The following is an 18,250-nucleotide window of genomic DNA, read 5'->3' on the forward strand; positions in this document are numbered from 1 at the left end:
GTGTTCATTACCTCATACAAGTCCTGGGGCTACGTGTATATAAAATTAGGAATTCACACATCACATTAGACACAGGAATTAGCATTTATAAAAATGGAACAAGAGCATACTGTAATCTATCATTCAATGCTTCAGACGGGACAAACTGCACCTACCACGTTGTGAAAGTGAAGCTTAACATTGTTAATTGAAACAAAATAACTGTGGATTTAGGCAACAGAAGTATTTGGTTAGGTTTAGTAAATGATCATGGTTTGGCTTAAAATAAGTATGTTTGTCATGTTATTGAAGTTATGGCCGAAAATTAAAATAAATCAACATTGACTTTTGGTTTCAAACAGGACACAAACAGCAGTCTCCTGGGTGATAGCCCTGTGTTTGTCTGATGCATTCAACCACCCTGACCTCCTCCTTATATGGGCTTAGTTGCTCTTTATATTATGTCACCTGAGTCATTAGAAACATATTTGTGATAGGTAAAAAAAACAACAAAACATAATCCAGGAGAAAATATGTTTCCCTCGAAAAGTAATTGACAATGCAGTTTTGTTGTATAATTTTAGGAGACCAGGCTCCGTATTTTACGAGTGTGTGACATAATTAGGGCTACCCCCTAAATATCTGACTCTTCGGTTGACATCGTTGTCAGCAGCCAATCAGGCGAGACACTGATAAGGTGAATTGAAGAAAAGAGTATTTATAAAAACAAAAAGTTTTAAGATAAATAAGCACATGGTTCCTGCTCAAACAGTTGGCTATTAACAGGTTGGTTATTTACAGACAACAGTTAGCCTAACGGAATTCCATCAAATATGTAGAGATGTCTGGATAAACAATATCCAGATACTGTGTTGGACGGGGAAAGATTGAAGGGACATGGCAGTGATCAACTTTAATTTATTAAGGTATCACAAACACTCAGGTTCAGTCAAGGTCGCAAAATAATTATTAGACATTTTTACAAAACAAACATTTGTATATCAAGAGATTAATTCATACAAATTTGTCAAAATTACAATCCAAACATACATCAAATTACGTTGAAGTCTATTGGATCTTCGGTTTTCTATCCTCCAAAAGGGGGCGTGGCCTTGGCTTTTTGCGAAATACCTGTATGTGTCAGTCTGACATATGGGTTGGCAGTTTCTCGACTGTTCTTGAGTCACGGTGGGATTCTGATCATCCACCCATTTGCCCACAGTTTCAACCGAAGCTGCTGCACTTCCCTGATTCTATCCTCCTCCTCACTGATAGATATTCTGCTCTGTGTAGGAGGGTCATCAACACTGATCTTTACGGTTTTAAGTGGTGTTTCCAGTGAAAATTGAGATGTGCTTGAATAATAATAAGTGGATCTTTGATCTTAGATCATTTTTGTTATACATACTGTTCCGCGAATGGAGTATGCCCACTCAAGAATTAACTACAAGCTCAAGAAAAATGTACATTTAAGAACAAATTAGACATCATAATAACAGCCTCTCGGATTGCATGTAGGATCAGAGCTATTAAGGTTCACAATATAATTTACATAATAGGTGCCAAAGATTCAGACTTTCTGAGCCCATGTCATTAATAATTACATTGAAGCAAGGTTAAATAGCGTTCTGTGACATCCATTTGTGGCTAACTGTGGGAGTGAGCATTAGGCCGTGGTGTACAATAACTGAAATTAATGAAATGGAACAATGAACACCACGTACACGGTGTGTATATCCAACAACTGGATATTTCTGTTTGTAGCCTTCACAATTTTTTAGTCTAGACAGACTTTCATGCATCTGGCACTCTAAAGGAGATTGTAGTTCAAACATTTCTTTCAACAGCTTTTTTCGAACAGTCTGTAAGCATCAGTGGATATGAGTTGTGCAGAAATCACATTATATGCATGCATGCATCCCATTACTGGTGGAATAAATTGTTTTTCTCCCGGCTGTTTTGCAATGCAATAAACTGATGAGCTCAAAGGGAGTTACTATCGATTTGGTGAATTGATCGCCCTCTGGCTACTGCCAGGGTGTAGACAAATCCCTGACTCTTTTTGTCTGAGGAGACTTAGGCTGGTATTATTTGATATTTAAATCAAATGAGTGGGTTGCCATGTCTACACTTTTTCTTTTTTAGATTGAAAACTTCTCTCAACACCTCAACAGCGGTGAGTCACCAGAGGCTGATTTAAACTTGCTTTACAATGAATTTTAATTGCTCAACCATGATGTTGATGTACGGCATGTCATTTGCAGCACGGTTAATACTTTCATACTTATGTAATGCCCTTGGGACTCAAACCACTGAGCCCCTTGTTGATGCTCTGCTCTTTGCCTCCTTTAAGTGTCAACAGGCACTGTTTCCTCAACCTACTATTAAACTCTATTGAATCCCACTTTAACGCCATATTGGAGGACATTGTTATCCACCCTCTCTACCGCCCCAATCATTTAGCCTGTCAGCCAGACAGCCCAGTGGCTCAATGAAGATTAATTATGATCCCGTTGTTGACAGGGTGGCCACAGTAATGAGATGTGCCGCACGGCGAGTCGGCGCTGCATCGTTTTCCTCCCTGTCAGATACAGTATCCTATCTTATATGCGTGCCACTCTGCAAAAGGTCCACCCTCGCATAATGCCTCCCATGACAGCTGATGGTGAGCAGAGACAGGGTATATGGCAGCAAACACAGTGGACGACATGGTAACAACCTCATTATTATGTATGTGGAAAGCCAGTTTGTTTCTGACAGGGAAAAGCTATTATTAAAGCTGTAAAAAGAAGGTGTTTGCTAGAGTTCAGTGTTATTTGATGAGGAGATGAAAGGGGACCGTATTCACGTTGCTCCTGGAAAAAATAATTTCCAAATGCAGCAGTTCTAATGTTTCCTCGTGATAGTCAGTGTCCTCACACTTCAAATATAGCAATATCTTTTTAATGCTAAATCCCCTTTATTGAAGCTTGAAGAATGAGTCTGCTGCCACCACTGCTGTAGAAATGCTATTCTTCTTTTAGTTTTTTTGCATTAATCAGTTTTACTGCTCATTTCCTCCTTGTATTGTTTTCTCTTAAAAACCCCTTCTTTTAGCAAAAGATAAGGGTTTGTGCTCTTTTCCTTAATCCTGTAATGTAAAGTTGCTTTACTTCCATTTAAAAAAAAAAAACTGTGGTGATGTATATAAAACATTCAAATGTTGTAAATGTGGAGATTGCCAGTTTATTCTTTAATATATATTAGGGCTGTCATAGTTAATGCGATAATAACGCGTAAACGCAAATTTGTTTTAACGCCACTAATTTCTTTAACACATTAACGCAACTTGCAATTTTGAGGTTGTAGTGGGCTCAATTCTAAAGCTAGAGTGAAGATACTAGTGTCATATGAAACTAGAGAACCGAAGGAATCCATTGGTACCAACCATGTTATAGTAGCTTGGCTAAATAAAGCTCCAAACTTGCGCCAAATTTTCGTGAGGAAAATCTGGCATGGCCATTTTCAAAGAGGTCCCTTAACCTCTGACCTCAAGATATGTGAATGAAAATGGGTTCTATGGGTACCCACGAGTCTCCACTTTACAGACATGCTCACTTTATGATAATCACATGCAGTTTGGGTTAAATCATAGTCAAGTCAGCACACTGACACACTGAAAGCTGTTGCTAGCAATGGGCTTTCCTCAGCTGTGACAAGAGTGTGTCGATGAATTTTACTCATTTACTCTGGCTCTCTGTGCTTTGTAACGTTACTACTCCACTGCTTGTTTGAGTTGTTACTGCAAAACCTCCACTCAGTCAGTCTGTCACTCATCATGAATGTTGGAAAATCCCCAAATAAGTCCACAAGAATATCTGAACATGATTTCAAGGACTAGAATGCTATATGCTGGTTTATCTGGTCATTGCTCAAGGTTGAAATGACACCTCTGTTGTCGTTGGTAAGCTTGATAAATTATCTGTCTAGGTGACATTTTCAAAGTCAAGACCTGAATGTCTCTGAGGTAATAATGATTCTCGCCAACATCTGGAGCAAGGACATTAACCTGACACATTATTCCAAAGCAAGAGCACGTTCTCATAGTAAACAAACACCATCGGAAGGTTGTCGGAACAGTTGGGGGACATGAGAGAAGCTCAATCCAAAATGTTGTATAATCACCTATTGTTACTCACTTTTACAGTTCTGAACACACATTGTGGTGAGTAAAGACTCCATAAAAGCTTATTATCACAGTTTAGCACTGGTAGGATTCAGCTTTGTTTGTATTTTATTAACCATATACACTTGAGTTTGTTATTTTTCTGTGAAAATGACATAGATTAGCATGTTATACAACACATTCTCACTTCCAACTTGTCAAATACCGACACTTGGTCAGTGGCCCTACGCTTCAAACTATGATGCTCTAGGTACCCACTAGCATCAGTTCAGTTTTTTTTGTTTCATTACATGCATAGTGTCTATTCAAAATAAACTTTCAATGTAGGTTTACTTAGTTTTTAGGTTTATTTGGTTAGGTTTAGGCAACAAAACTACTTGGTTAGGTTTAGGCAACAAATTGCTTGGTTAGACTTAGGAAAAGATTATGATTTGGGTTAAAATAAGTATAGTATGTTTCTTACGAAAAATAAGTTTAAAAATAAGCTAATAAGTGTGTTAAAGGATAATTCTGTTTGGGTTTTTTACAGCTTGAATCTCATTGTCGCAGGTTTGGCCATAGGTTGCATTAGTATGGAGCGAAGTCAAAAATACTAGTCATTGTCCCTGTTAAAGGAACCCCGGGGATTTTTGGCCACTATTGGCATTATAGAGAAGTGTTAATTTTGCTTTTTTTTATTTAGTCTTAGTCCTGTGTTAAATGTCCATGTTAGTTTTTTTTCACATTTAGTCAATCCTCATCCTGTTTTTTTAGTTTAATTTTAGTTGACTAAAAGTCTGGGCATTTTATTCTTATCTTAATCATAGAAAACTGTAACTATTTTAGTTTAGTTTTAGTCAATAAAAACTGTTTGTCATCAGATTATATTGTATATTTCAGTCAATCTAGAGTTGCCAAAATATCACCTAGTTTCCTTCTCCCAAAACCATGTGGTTGTCATTGTTAACTTTACTGACTGAGCTCTTTGTGTGCTGCTGCGTAGTCCTGGTATGATGCGTGCAGCACAGGAAACGGAACTGCTGCATTGAAAAAAAAAAAGCAACAGTCTATAAAAGTTTTTTCACCTCTTTTTTTTTGTCAATGAAGGTTTTTATTTTTGAACTACATTTTAGTCTTATTCGTCATTACATGCTGATGCGATATTCACAGTTAGTTTTTATTGACGTTGATGCCGTCTCGTCATCGTCTCGTCTTAGTCACGTAAAAAAGGTCGTTGACAAATATATGTAGTCCTAGTTTTTGTTTACGAAATTAACACTGATTCAGAGCAATTGGTCCCCAATTTGATTGTGTCTTGCGCTGTTCTTGCATGCACATGGATGCACGTGTAGGTTCATGAGCAGACATCTGACGTAATATGTATCCCTGCCAATCTAACCAAAGGTTCTGTGCTAGTCCCTGAGTGACAGTTGATGGCAGTGACACGCTAAGGAATTTAGCAATCTGCCAACAAAAGGCTAGGAAGAAGAAGAGTGCTCACTACAAACCATTCATATAAACAACCAAAATATTAAAAACTGGCTTAGGTAGTAGGAAATGCAATCAAAATATTTGTCAGGCCCCAGGAATTCATATAATCCATTTTGGTAAGAAACACAAATGTAAACATAACTCAGAGGGAAACTTTAATGATTTGGAACAAGTTATGAATAAAACAACCCAGTCCTTTTGGATTTATTTAAAAAAATCTTTATACTGCAGTAGTCTGAATAATTCTTACATTAATCTCCCAGACTGTACCTCGGCTATACAGAAGCAAGGAAAAAGAAACAGCAAGCACTATATTAATCCAACCGCCTGTCAAAATCCTCCTTACTGATAAAATATCTGGCTGACCTTATTTTCAAAAGGCAAATTGTACTAATTGTAATATTGCAGATAAATCAATTGATTGCTTTTCACTGAAATGACAGTCCTTTCCTGTTTCAGTGCGTATCCAGGATGGGTAGACTACCTTTAACTGACTTTCCTTTCTTTTAATTAAAAAGCTCATTGAAAGGAGATGAATTGGCTGATAACATCACTACCTTTTCTCTGACCTCAATTTGGCTCCGCTTACCTCTGCAAATGAGTCTGGAGAACCTGTCTGTGCATGAAAACTCACTTTGTTATAACCCGTCAGATTAATTCATTAAATCTGGCCGAGAGTTTTCTTTCCTTAATGTTTCGGATTGTTCACGGTGGAGCCGGGAGTGCACTGACAGTGGTCAGTGTGGACTATTGGACACGGCCCATGATGGCTCTAATTAGTATTAGCAGATTACTGCGTGGCAAAGGTGGGACAAAACCATTGTTTGGCACAAGCAGTGGTGGAGGAAGTGTTCATATTTACTTAAAGGTGCTCTATATGATATCCAAAGCATTAATATAGCAGCAAACAAGTAATTTGAGCTTCTTTGCCTTGTTGCTTTTAGTGCATGTTTGTGCATGTTAGCGTGCCCCACTAGCTAGCTTTAAGATATGAAGGATCATGACGTAGTTTTTGCAGAGGATGGTATGGAACGAGGATATATTTCACAGTGTTTTGGCTGACTGGGATATTCAGCCGTATTTATTCCTCCGAGCCTCCGTGTTTTTATTTCAAATACCTGCATAAGTAGAGGTGCAATTTATAATCCTCAACGACACTATGTTTTGGCTGGGCGTCAGAAGCTTGGATGTATTAAAAGAACTGGATACAGAGTTGGAGGCGGGGCCCCGTTCATTCTTATGAGAGTTGCTCATTGGCGCATGAAGCATAAATGGCTTGACTTCCGTCTGGAAAAGTACCCGGAGCTTGGCGGCGTAGCGTCCGCTCGGTCACATGACTTGGTCACGGGGTCCCAACGTCAAGCCGTTGACATGGCTTGCACTCCAGCAACGGTCTGGGTCTCACTCACATGAACGGAGGAAGGGAAATAACTCTGGATTCAGCTATTAGTGCGTTTTACAACTTTAAAAACGTCATTTTTTAAATAAGGGCTATTTCGGTGTTCGTACTGGGAAGTTGATTCACCTAAAAAAAAAATATCTGCTGAGTTACAGACGTCTCCTTCCCAAAGTAAGTCTATGGGAAAAAAACATTTTTAGGCCCAATGCATCACGTGACTGACACGGAAGTTGCAGTACCGCCGTTTGGCCACTACGAAAGTCCGGATCGACGACCGGCGCTCTACCTGAGGGCTTGGACAGAAGCTTGTGCGCAATGCATCCTGGTACATGTAGGCACTGCCTGTGCGGCTCCGCAAGCAGGAGAACTCAGCTTTGGCACTCACTGAGGAGTTGATTGCTTCAATGGACTACATTTACCATCAACACTGATTGGACATCAACATAAAAAGTGTCAAATTTCTCTTTAATAACTTGAGTCACATCTCTGCAGCATTTTAATTATAAGCTTGCATGAATTTAGATTTACTAAAACTAAAGAACATCCATCATCATAGCAGGAGAGAAGCAGGACAATGAGATGTGTGAAAAAAAAATTCTATGTTATATTACTGTCATGCACTTCAACTCCTTGCCCTACTTCCCATATGGTCACACACACACACACACACACACACACACACACACACACACACACACACACAGCCCACCACAACCACCCACCACTATACGAAACAGGCAAGCTGCGTCTGCTCGATAACACACTCAGAAACATTGAGAGCAAGCAGCACTTCAGCCATGCTCGGAGCCTCCAGTGCTAATGTCATGCATTCCCCCTGTATCTCCTGCTTTTGTGGCTCCACTCTGTGTTGAAATGTCTCAGATACACTATATCATAGGGCCTACTGAAAAACACCCCTGGGACTTTGCACTTGTTATCTAGGCTCGGTAAAAAAAAAAAGAGAAAAAAAAAACTTGTATCACACCGTTACTTTAATAATTATTTTATTTATTTACAGTACAACAAAATGTTTTGGATGATTCAAGGGTGGAAACGTATAAGGTTCATAACCTGAAGTTAAAGCTTCTCTTTTATTAATATAGTGTATCATGTAAAGCAAAAAGTGGCCCGGCATCAAAGCTTTACCTTGATTTTTCTGCTGCTATATAAATACCAGTCTTGTGTAATTTCCTATAAATATGACCGCTTATCATCTAATAACATTTGATCCACCTGCGTGAAGAGAGACATGCAAAGTGAAGCCACTCTACCTCTGCAGTTTAGGTCGTAGGCTGCTATAGACAGCGCCTGCTGCTGAAATGATGTCTATTAAACACACCATGTGAATAAAGACAGATATATAATATAATCTTCTTCACTGAAATAAAGCAAGACTCCCTGGATTTCAAAGACAGTTTAAATTCAACAGCTTTAGTCTATTAAACTGAAAAATATGTCTCACAAACACATATAGGTGGCAGTCACATTTTTTTTAAAGCAGTAGCAACCACACAAACACTGAGCTATGAATGAAGCATGGCACTGTTCAGTAACCTGACCTGCCAGATGGTTTGTTACACGGAACCATCTGAGAAGCCGGCATTGGAAACCTGGAAACACATTAACGCAATCGATCATTCGGACGTTGTAGCGGGCTCAGTTTTAATGTCATACAAGCTTACCGCGAAGGAGGTTAAATATCGCTCCGAACTTGCGCTAAATTTTGGCAAGGAAAATCTGTCATGACCATTTTCAAAGGGGTGAAAATGGGCTTTATGGGTACCCTCGAGTTTCCCCTTACAGACATTATGATAATCACATCCAGTTTAGGGCAAGTCATAGTCAAGTCAGCACACTGACACACTGACAGCTGTTGTTGCCTGTTGTGCTTGAGTTTGCCATGTTATGATTTGAGCATATTTTTTATGCTAAATACTGTACCTGTGAGGGTTTCTGGATCAATATGTGTGACCTGCTCCATCATTTTGAGTCACTTTGACTCTGAAACACATTTTGAGTATTTTGTATGTCTGTGAAGTGGAAAGTGTCAGCTTTATGGCAATACCAAGATGATCTTTCTACTCCAAATATTCTATGACATATGCTCTTCCAAAGTTTGACTGTCATCAAACGTTATATTATTGAGAAACAAGGCATTAAAGATAACAATTCACATTCAGCCATTTTTCACATGGATTAAAACACATTTATTAAGACTCAAGTCAAAATGAACACAACATTTTTTGGTCAAAAGTGACACCCAACATTTCATAATGTAGCCTACACATACCTTGACACATACAGTACATGTGCACGTGGATGACCACAAGCAGTACAGTAGATAGGCCTAGAAGCCCATGTAGAAAAGAATCCAAAATATATGGAATAAAATTGACGAAATATTAACAAATATACTCTGTATGTGTTCATGGTAATGAAGGAACATGTCACCCAGTGTTGTAGACTTCATTATGGTATACAGCAGAGGATTATGGCATATCGAGGTCTGAGTACACAGACAGTAGGTTACTTGCTGCTTATCATGAGTTAGCAGGTAGTATGTGGCCATATTGGCTACGGCAGAACCATGTGACTTGTCAGGGTTTCTCAAATCTATGGGCCAATAGTGTATGCCAGCTGGCCAATTATGATTATAAATGTGGTAAGCTAGTGTGTGCAGGGAGGAAGAACTCGAACTCGAACTTGAATAGTTGCTCTTTTGGTAGAAACAGGCAACCCATGAGCATTATATAGCTCATCATACAGTGTATCTGGATCATGTGCAGCAGCAGTTTCAGATTTAGAGCCTTATCTTGGTCCTCTACCTGTATGCATAAGATGACCCTGTTTCTGTCTAAGATGAGTAATGAATCCATTGTTGCTCCATCTGCATCAGACGGTTTTATCTCCGTGGGTTCAGAAGGAGAAGATATGCAAAATCTTGTTTGCAAAGATTACAGCGTTCACAGAAAAAACCTTGCAAGCCTTTTTATGCAACCAAAGGACATCTCCCACTCATGCTTTCTCGTAATAGTCAGTGTCCTGAATAACCGCTGAAGCACAGCATTCCTCCCTGCTTTTATTTGACAGAAATGTCAAGTGGTCCCAGCTCCACACTCAAAGCAAGGTGATATATTATCTCTCACATTCAGCCTTTGGGATATTTATTAGAATATTTTGCTTTGCCAATTCATCATGTAAATGTTGTCCCCGTCTGCCAAAGTGCTCAGTAAAATATTGAATTGAGGCACAGCATGCACTCCATTTCTTTAGCTTGTCATTGTCAACAGATGAGCATGCTAAACTTTAATATCCATGAGGCCAAAAGCACTCTAAAAGGAGCATTCAAGACCACTTAAGGCTGGAAATCAAGCTGAGTTGGTCCCAGGTCAGATTTTGGCAGGACGTATCAGACTCAACTTCATTTACAACATTGCTGAATGAGTAGTAAATAGGCGGAAATAAATAGTATTTTATACACTTCACAGAGCTTACTTACAGTAAAACACTTGTCGGTCTGTATTTTGTATTCACCCTTCCACTACTACCACTGATAATGATGTTTGCATCATCAGGAGAAGGATTTGGGGATGAGTAGAGTCTTTTTTTGCAAGATACCTAGACACATGGAAGAACTGTGAAGCCAAAGGAAACTGCAGTAACTGCCAGCTGTTTTTCCTCAGTACATCTCCATTTTATAACTGGATGGCTGAGGCCCTGTTCAGACCTGGCAGTAATATGTGTCCTGGGCCTGGCCTGCCTCAGCTCCACAGACGATCCACCTCTTCAGAAACCTATGGGGGATTTCACGGAAACTACATCCATATTGTAATATAGTCGTTGCTCATAACACTTGGTGCCATTTGCGTCAAAATTCACTCTCCTGCTCGGAGTTATAACTCGTGTCCAATCTGAACACACAGAAATGAAGACATACTTCTAGATTCAGTGTGACTTTCACTTTCTGAGGATATATAACTCTTGAACTCTTAAAAATATGTTGATTGTCAGGCAGGCAAGTTGTCTTCAGTATCAAAGTAATCCAGTGATGTCCAGTCTGTACACCCATGGATACATTACAAACAGTAATTGCTAATAGCTAATCCGGGCATACTTTTAATAGTGCAAATTTGCAAGAGGTATAGAGCGGCTCGCTCACCAATCGGAAGGTTGGTGGTTCGATCCCCGGCTCCTCCAGTTCACATGTCGAGTGTCCTTCAGTCATCGGTGTGTGAATGAGTATTTAGATTAGATCCTGATGGGCAGGTTGGCATGGCAGCCTCTGCCATCAGTGTATGAATGTGTGTGTGTGTGAATGGGTGAATGCTGACATGTAGTGTAATAGTGTAAAGAGCTTTGAGTGGTCGGAAGACTAGGAAGGCACTATATAAATGCAAGTCCATTTACCATTTACCAGTGGAGCCGGAGTCACAGCAGAGTGTGGTTCTCTGGAGGCCTTTAGGTTTTCCCTCAAGTCTGTGCTTTTCATTTTCACCCTCCCTGGTCTGAACCTCAGTAAAGAATGGAGGTCCAGCAGGGGGTGTCTGAGACGCTGGAACAGCAGCAGAGTCTGGTTCTCTGGTGGATTCTGAGTCATTCTCCAGGCAGGGTATGTCATTATCATCCTCCGTGGCCTGGACGTCAATAATAGATGGAGGTTCATCTGGGGGTGTCGTAGAAGCTGGTGGAGGTGACAGCACAGCAGTGTCTTTCTCTAGATTGGGTGGGTGTTGGCCACTCCTCAGTTACAGCCATGTTTAAATCATCCTGGACTGGAATGGTGCTAGGAGGTTCAACAGCGGGTGTCAGACGAGCCGGCACTTTGGGGCTCTGGGGCTAAAACATCCCACAAATCTGTCCCACTGCAAGATCAACTATTTCACTCAGCAGCACTGGTACAAAGCTCTTGATCCTGTTTACCAGGATATCATGTTATATCATTCCTTTGTGCCTCCTTTGTCGTCCTGAAACGATTAAAAACACATCAATGAGCCACATTGTCGCACTGGGTGACAAACACTCCGTCCTGCCGCCGTAAATACTGCCTGGCTCACCAAATGTGTATAAATCAGCTGAAGAATATAGTCCCTAACAAACGCACCATTTTCTCCTGTTTGATTAACATTGCTAAAAACTTTAGTGCCCACATATTTTACAAAATTACTGAGCCTTTTTTTAAAAGTAAAAATATTCATTAGTGATGTGATTTCAAAGATTTAAAAGCTGAGAGCCTGGGGAAGTTGGAAAGTATTGAGAGACTGAAACACTGTTGGTTTTCGTCTTTATTGGTTGGCAGTAAGATAACTTAATATGATAGTGTTTTTTTTGCTGTAAATCCAATTGTGTTTCCTGAAATCCCATTGTGTTTCCCTAACAGGTTTTTTTTCTGATTCAGTGTATCTGAATATATCTGATTATGAAATATCATCTTTTGTCCATGTTGTTGTGCTTTGCACCTCAAGGCCACGTATTTCTCCCATAGTTGAATGAACAAAAGCACAAATAAACACTAGGCAAGAAAAAAAATTGCGTTTTTTATGTTTGAGTTATATCTTCCAGAGATACAAAAACATGCATTCAGAAAACATATACTACAGTCACAATGCACTGTAATAACCACAGGATATATTATTCAAAAGGCACCTGCTTTAAAGTCACTAAATCTCTGAAAACTTAAAGGAGCAGTGGGTAGAATTGGAGAAAATATGATTAAAAAAAGTTATTTTTTATACTATTTCACCATATCCTGACAGTAGTACATGAGACAGGTAATCTGAAAAAAAAATCATGTTCCTCTGTGTCCTCCGGTGCTCCTAACGGCATCTGCAAGATTTCACAGATCGGAGGAAAACAACCAATCAGAGCTGAGCTGGAGCCTTGCCGTCTCTGAGCAGCTGTCAATCACTCGCAATTCCAATCAAACGGTCAAACTTAAAGCTTCAGTAGGCTGACATTTTTTGGCATCATTGGGCAGAAGTTCCATAATAACTTTTCAGCATATTGTATTTCAAATGTTCTTCGGTCGGTCGGTCGGATGGATTTGAATGACATATTTTGGAGGGATGGAGTGTAGCGCAATGAACAATCCATTACATTTTGGTGGCGATCCAGATCATGAATTTTTTTTAAGAATTCTGATCAGCCTGAGCATTAAGACCACAGGGTATAACACATGCGCAGTATAACTGATGAAGCGTTGATGGCGCATGACCCCGCCTCTACTTCTGAGAGCAGAGAGATACGTGTGTGGATGTGTGGCGAGACATCGAAGTGCGGGAGCTGCTGGCCGTCCGCGGTGAGAAAGAGAAAACCGGTAGATGACGGGATGAGAGACAACGTAGTGTAACGTTATACAGACATAACAAGGCTGCTGAATGAGAGAGGCATCCGCCGATACGTTACGCGGAAACACTCCCTGTTAATAACAAGCCGACCACCTCACGGTACCGCCAGCTGTGAGCTGTGATCTGTTTTTAAAGTCACACACTTTGGCGTAGGTATGCGCTCTCCGAGTGCCATTCTACTATTTGTATTCCGTCCGGGTGCTAGAGCCCCGGTAAGACAGTACATTAAGACGGCGGTTTCGGTAGAGTGTGTATTGTCGGAACAGGGGACCGACGTGTAGTCTGTCATGTGTCGCGACCAAGTCACGACAAGAATTTATGACTCTCAATTGTCTAATCTGACATAGCGACCATCGTAACCGTCACAAATATCGTGTAGTCTGATTTTGGCAAAAGAGGAATTGTTTCAATGAAATATTACCATATAATTGAATGAATATGAATAAAATGAGAAAATAAGAAATACAGATGATTTTATGATCAATTATCCCTAGCTATGTGTTTTTTTTTAGTTTTCTTTATCTTTATATGGCGATAAATCTTCCTTTGTGAATTGCACATATGCTGAATTATGCCATCAGACCTGCTTCTGATTGATTAGAGCTAACTGGTCTCAAACGTAGCGGACACTATCCCTAGTAGACAAACAGCTGGAGGGTTCATTTCAGACGGAGATTATGACTGAGATTAGCTGCTTTGTAACACGGTACACTTTGGGGCCTGTTTTATGTGCCGTTCAATTGCTGCAACTTCTGTGTATCTTCAAAACAGCACCTGGCACAATGCTACAGATAGCTGAGTGCATTTCACTGGAAGTAAAATCACATTTTGCTGTCAGAAAGAAAGAGTCAGGAAACGCACGTGCACTTCAGTTTCTTGGAAGTCGTAGAGGGAATGCTTTGCTTCTCTTGACAGGTGAGCAGGTGAGATACAGTATCAATCTATTTGGTATCTATAGTGTTGCTTTGTAACCATGAAGCCTTCCAGCATGGTGCTGACAAACAGTAAGACCTTGACTTGGCATCTTCTATAAAAACACATCTTTTTGTCTGATGCACCATTTGCTTCAAAGGCAAGAGCAAACTGGCTTACCAGGTGTGGACAAGATAAGAAGAGCACGTCTGTCAGTCAAAGTGACTTTAGAGATTCTAACTAATACTCCTCTCACCTTCTTGCATTGGGAGTGTTGATAGTCTATTGATAATGCTTACTTACTTCCGTGTTAAAAAACCTTTGCTGTTGTGTGGAAACCTCGTATCTGTGGCCAAAACAGTGGACTTACTTTAGTATTTGTTTTTCTTATTAAAGTGTTTTTAAGTTTTCTTTGGATAAATTGAACTGACTTGCATCTAATTAAATTAAACTGAACTGAAGTAAATGTGGTTTGTCTTTGGTTGGGAGCTGGATAGTCAGAATTGGCTCTTCTATATCGTAGATGGAGCTATTTAATGGATTTCTTTAGAGGCAATTTAAATGTTTTGTTTGTTTGTTTTAAATGGATACATAGCATCGTTTGAACAGCTCTTCATGGCACATTTTCACAGCAGGGGCTGGCAAGACTCGCTGAATTCCGGCATGTGAAAATGTACACTATCAGGAACATAACGGCCTGTCAGCTCAGTGTATCATCGGAGGTCTATGAATAACGATCTTATGAAGAAATCACAATGGCAAATAATGTTCCCTGACGTGTAATGAGGGTTGCTCTAGTTAATGAGGCTAAACAAAACAGAGAAAAACAAAGACAACACAAACAAAATGATGTTGAATCTAGACCGGAGGAAAAGTCTTCAATGTGGAAAATTACTTTTCTCTTGTGAGTGATCAAGAATGTTAATGTGGAGAAACTGCTAGGTGTAAAGCTAAAGTTGAAGAGTAGAACTATGGGGTATGTAGAGTTGGCAACGCTCCAGGATATTTATCTTTGAATCATCCTCCCAAAGAAAAGACTTGGAGAGCAAATAGATCCATAAATACACAGACGGGTTTTCAGTAGCTCGGGGCTCTGTGAGCAAGATAGATTTATTTATAACACTGCTCTGTCACTGCAAATAAAATAAGGCTGCATAATTGATGTCAGGAAGATAAAGAGTTTGAGGTGCGTCCAAAAATGGGCCTGGTCTTCTGAGAATTGTTCTGTCCCGTTTACACTGTGAAGCTTTCATCAAGTTCTGCAAAGTAAGAATAGCGACGACTCCACAAGCCTCTGGGTTTATTCCAAGAAACAGGTTTACTGAATTACATGGAAAACGCTAAGTAAAAGCAAGAACAAGTTACTTTTTTTTGGCTGTTTTTCATGTTCCAGATTTTACTTTCTAGGTTAAACATCACTGTGTAAGATACATTTCTTTGTCTGTGAATGACTTTTTGGTAAACAAAAGGAATACACATTTGTTCATGCATAGCCATGCAACATATTAAAGGAGAGATATTTAGGCTTTTAAAAATACTTTACAGTATTTTCCGTATTGTATCACCTTCATCAATTATACAAACCCAATTGGTGGCAAACTGTGTTTGTACTTTGTAAGGCAAGGCAAGGCAGCTTTATTTGTATAGCACATTTCAACAACAGGGCAATTCAAAGTGCTTTACAGAAACATTCAAGAACATTGCGACAAAATGCAAAAGAACATTAAGAAATAATTAAAACAGTTATAAAAACATTAAAACATTAAAGATTAGAAAATAAAAACAAGCTAAAAATAAAAGCTAGGATAGAAGCTAAAATTGCATAAAACTCAAAAGAGTAAAAGTTATAGTGCAGTGTCAGATCATTATCTGGTTTAATAAAAGGCACCCGCAAACAGGAAAGTTTTAAGCTTTGTTTTAAAAGAAGTGAGAGTTGGAGCGGTCCTGCAGGTTTCTGGGAGCTTGTTCCAGATATTTGGTGCATAAAAACTGAATGCTGCTTCTGCATGTTTAGTTCTGACTCTGGGGACACTAAGCAGACCTGATCCAGATGACCTGAGAGGTCTGGATGGTTCATAACACAGCAGAAGATCAGAAATGTATTTTGGCCCTATACCATTTAGTGCTTTGTAAACCAGCAGCAGTATTTTGAAATCAATTCTCTGAGAGACAGGCAGCCAGTGTAGAGACCTCAGAACTGGACTGATGTGATCCACTTTCTTGGTCTTAGTGAGGACTCTAGCAGCAGCGTTCTGAATCAGCTGCAGCTGTCTGATCGATTTTTTAGGAAGACCGGTAAAGACGCCGTTACAGTAGTCAAGTCGGCTGAAGATAAATGCATGGACTAGTTTTTCCAAATCCTGCTGAGACATCAGTCCTCTAATTCTTCTTATATTCTTCAGGTGATAGAAGGCTGTCTTTGTAATTGTCTTAATATGGCTGTTAAAGCTCAGGTCTGAGTCCATGACTACACCAAGGTTTCTGGCTTGGTCCGAGCTTTTTAACATCACAGATTGTAGGTGAGCACTAACCTTTAATCTTTCTTTTTTGGCTCCAAAAACTACGACCTCAGTTTTGTCTTTGTTCAGCTGAAGAAAATTCTGGCACATCCAATTATTGACTTGTTCAATGCACTCACTCAGTGCTTGTATTGGACTGTAGTCTCCTGGTGATAGAGTTATGTAAATCTGTGTGTCGTCTGCATAGTTATGGTAATTTATTTTGTTGTTCTCAAAAATCTGACCCAGTGGGAGCATGTAGATGTTAAACAAAAGAGGCCCCAAGATGGAGCCTTGGGGAACTTTGTATTGTATTCTACTTAGTTAGGTTTAGGAAAACATCAACTTGGTTAGGCTTAGGCAACAAAACTAGTTAGTTAGCTTTAGGAAAAGTTTGCGGTTTAAGTTTAAATAACACTGGAAGTGGCGTAACTTCAGTACGGAAGTAACGTGACAAAAACTACTTAGTTAGGTTTAGGAAAAGATCGCGGTTTGGGTTAAAATAACTCCAGAAATGCCGTAACTTAAGTACAAAAGTTACGTGACAAATAAATCAACTTTGACTTGTCTTTTAGATTAATATAAAGCGCTATATAAATCCAATATATATTATTATTTCAGACAGAACACAAACACCAGTCTCCTGGGCGAAAGTCCTTTGTTTTTTGAACCACCCTTCCACCCTGACCTCCTCCCTAATGCAGCTTTCACTGCTTTCTATACTTGCCGGTTTACAATTGCGTGGATTACATATGAATTGATTTTGTGCTGACCAGCACGAAACAAATGTGAAATTTGTGTCTGTGTACACAAATCAATACATTAAATTTCGTGACTATTTCACCAACTGCTGTGCGACTGGGTTGAATAATACCACACTGTTTGGTTTGATAATAGAAGATAGGAGAAGAAAAAAGACCCTCAAGTGTTTAAACCACCGGCATTGAATCGTTTTGTTTTGAAAGTGGTGGATTACAATTAAAGAACTAAGTTTGAAGTAAACAGAATTCAGGTTTTATGAAGAGGATTGTGGGAGGAACTGTGCAGATGTTCAACTTGTTTTTTAGATTCTTCAGCTGCTGCTCAGTTTGTACAGTGTGATACCGTCAAACAATAACCAGCTCTGGTTTCTCACAAACTGAAGTACCATTTTTTTTTTTGGTCTTAATGTATATAGGTAGACTTAAATATGATGATACTTTTACTTCACATACTTTAAATATGTAAACCAATTTTCCCATAGTTTTTCCCTTTGTTTCTGGCAGTTAACTGTGAGTTTAGGGAGGCCAAGGACAAACAGTTTTGCTTTAGCTAGCAACTTAAACTCCACATGCTCACAGAGCACAGTGGGTGCTTTTAGTCTTATGCACTTTATTGATGCCCAAAGGGTGAAGTTGTGCCCTCTGTGTCCCTCAGATTTATGCCCATGCTCACTCAACCAATGCACCAATGGCGTACTGTGTCTTGTCCAAGGACACTTCAG

At 39.5% G+C, this 18,250-nt stretch overlaps 1 protein-coding gene across 1 annotated transcript in view; it reads left to right on the forward strand.

The window, feature by feature from the left end:
• Positions 1-18,250, forward strand: part of LOC141782330 (inactive dipeptidyl peptidase 10-like) — a 114,166-nt gene that overhangs the window by 51,607 nt on the left and 44,309 nt on the right. The window lies entirely within an intron of this gene.

Source organism: Sebastes fasciatus, chromosome 14 (assembly GCF_043250625.1).
Source record: "Sebastes fasciatus isolate fSebFas1 chromosome 14, fSebFas1.pri, whole genome shotgun sequence".
Taxonomy (NCBI): Eukaryota; Metazoa; Chordata; class Actinopteri; order Perciformes; family Sebastidae; genus Sebastes; species Sebastes fasciatus.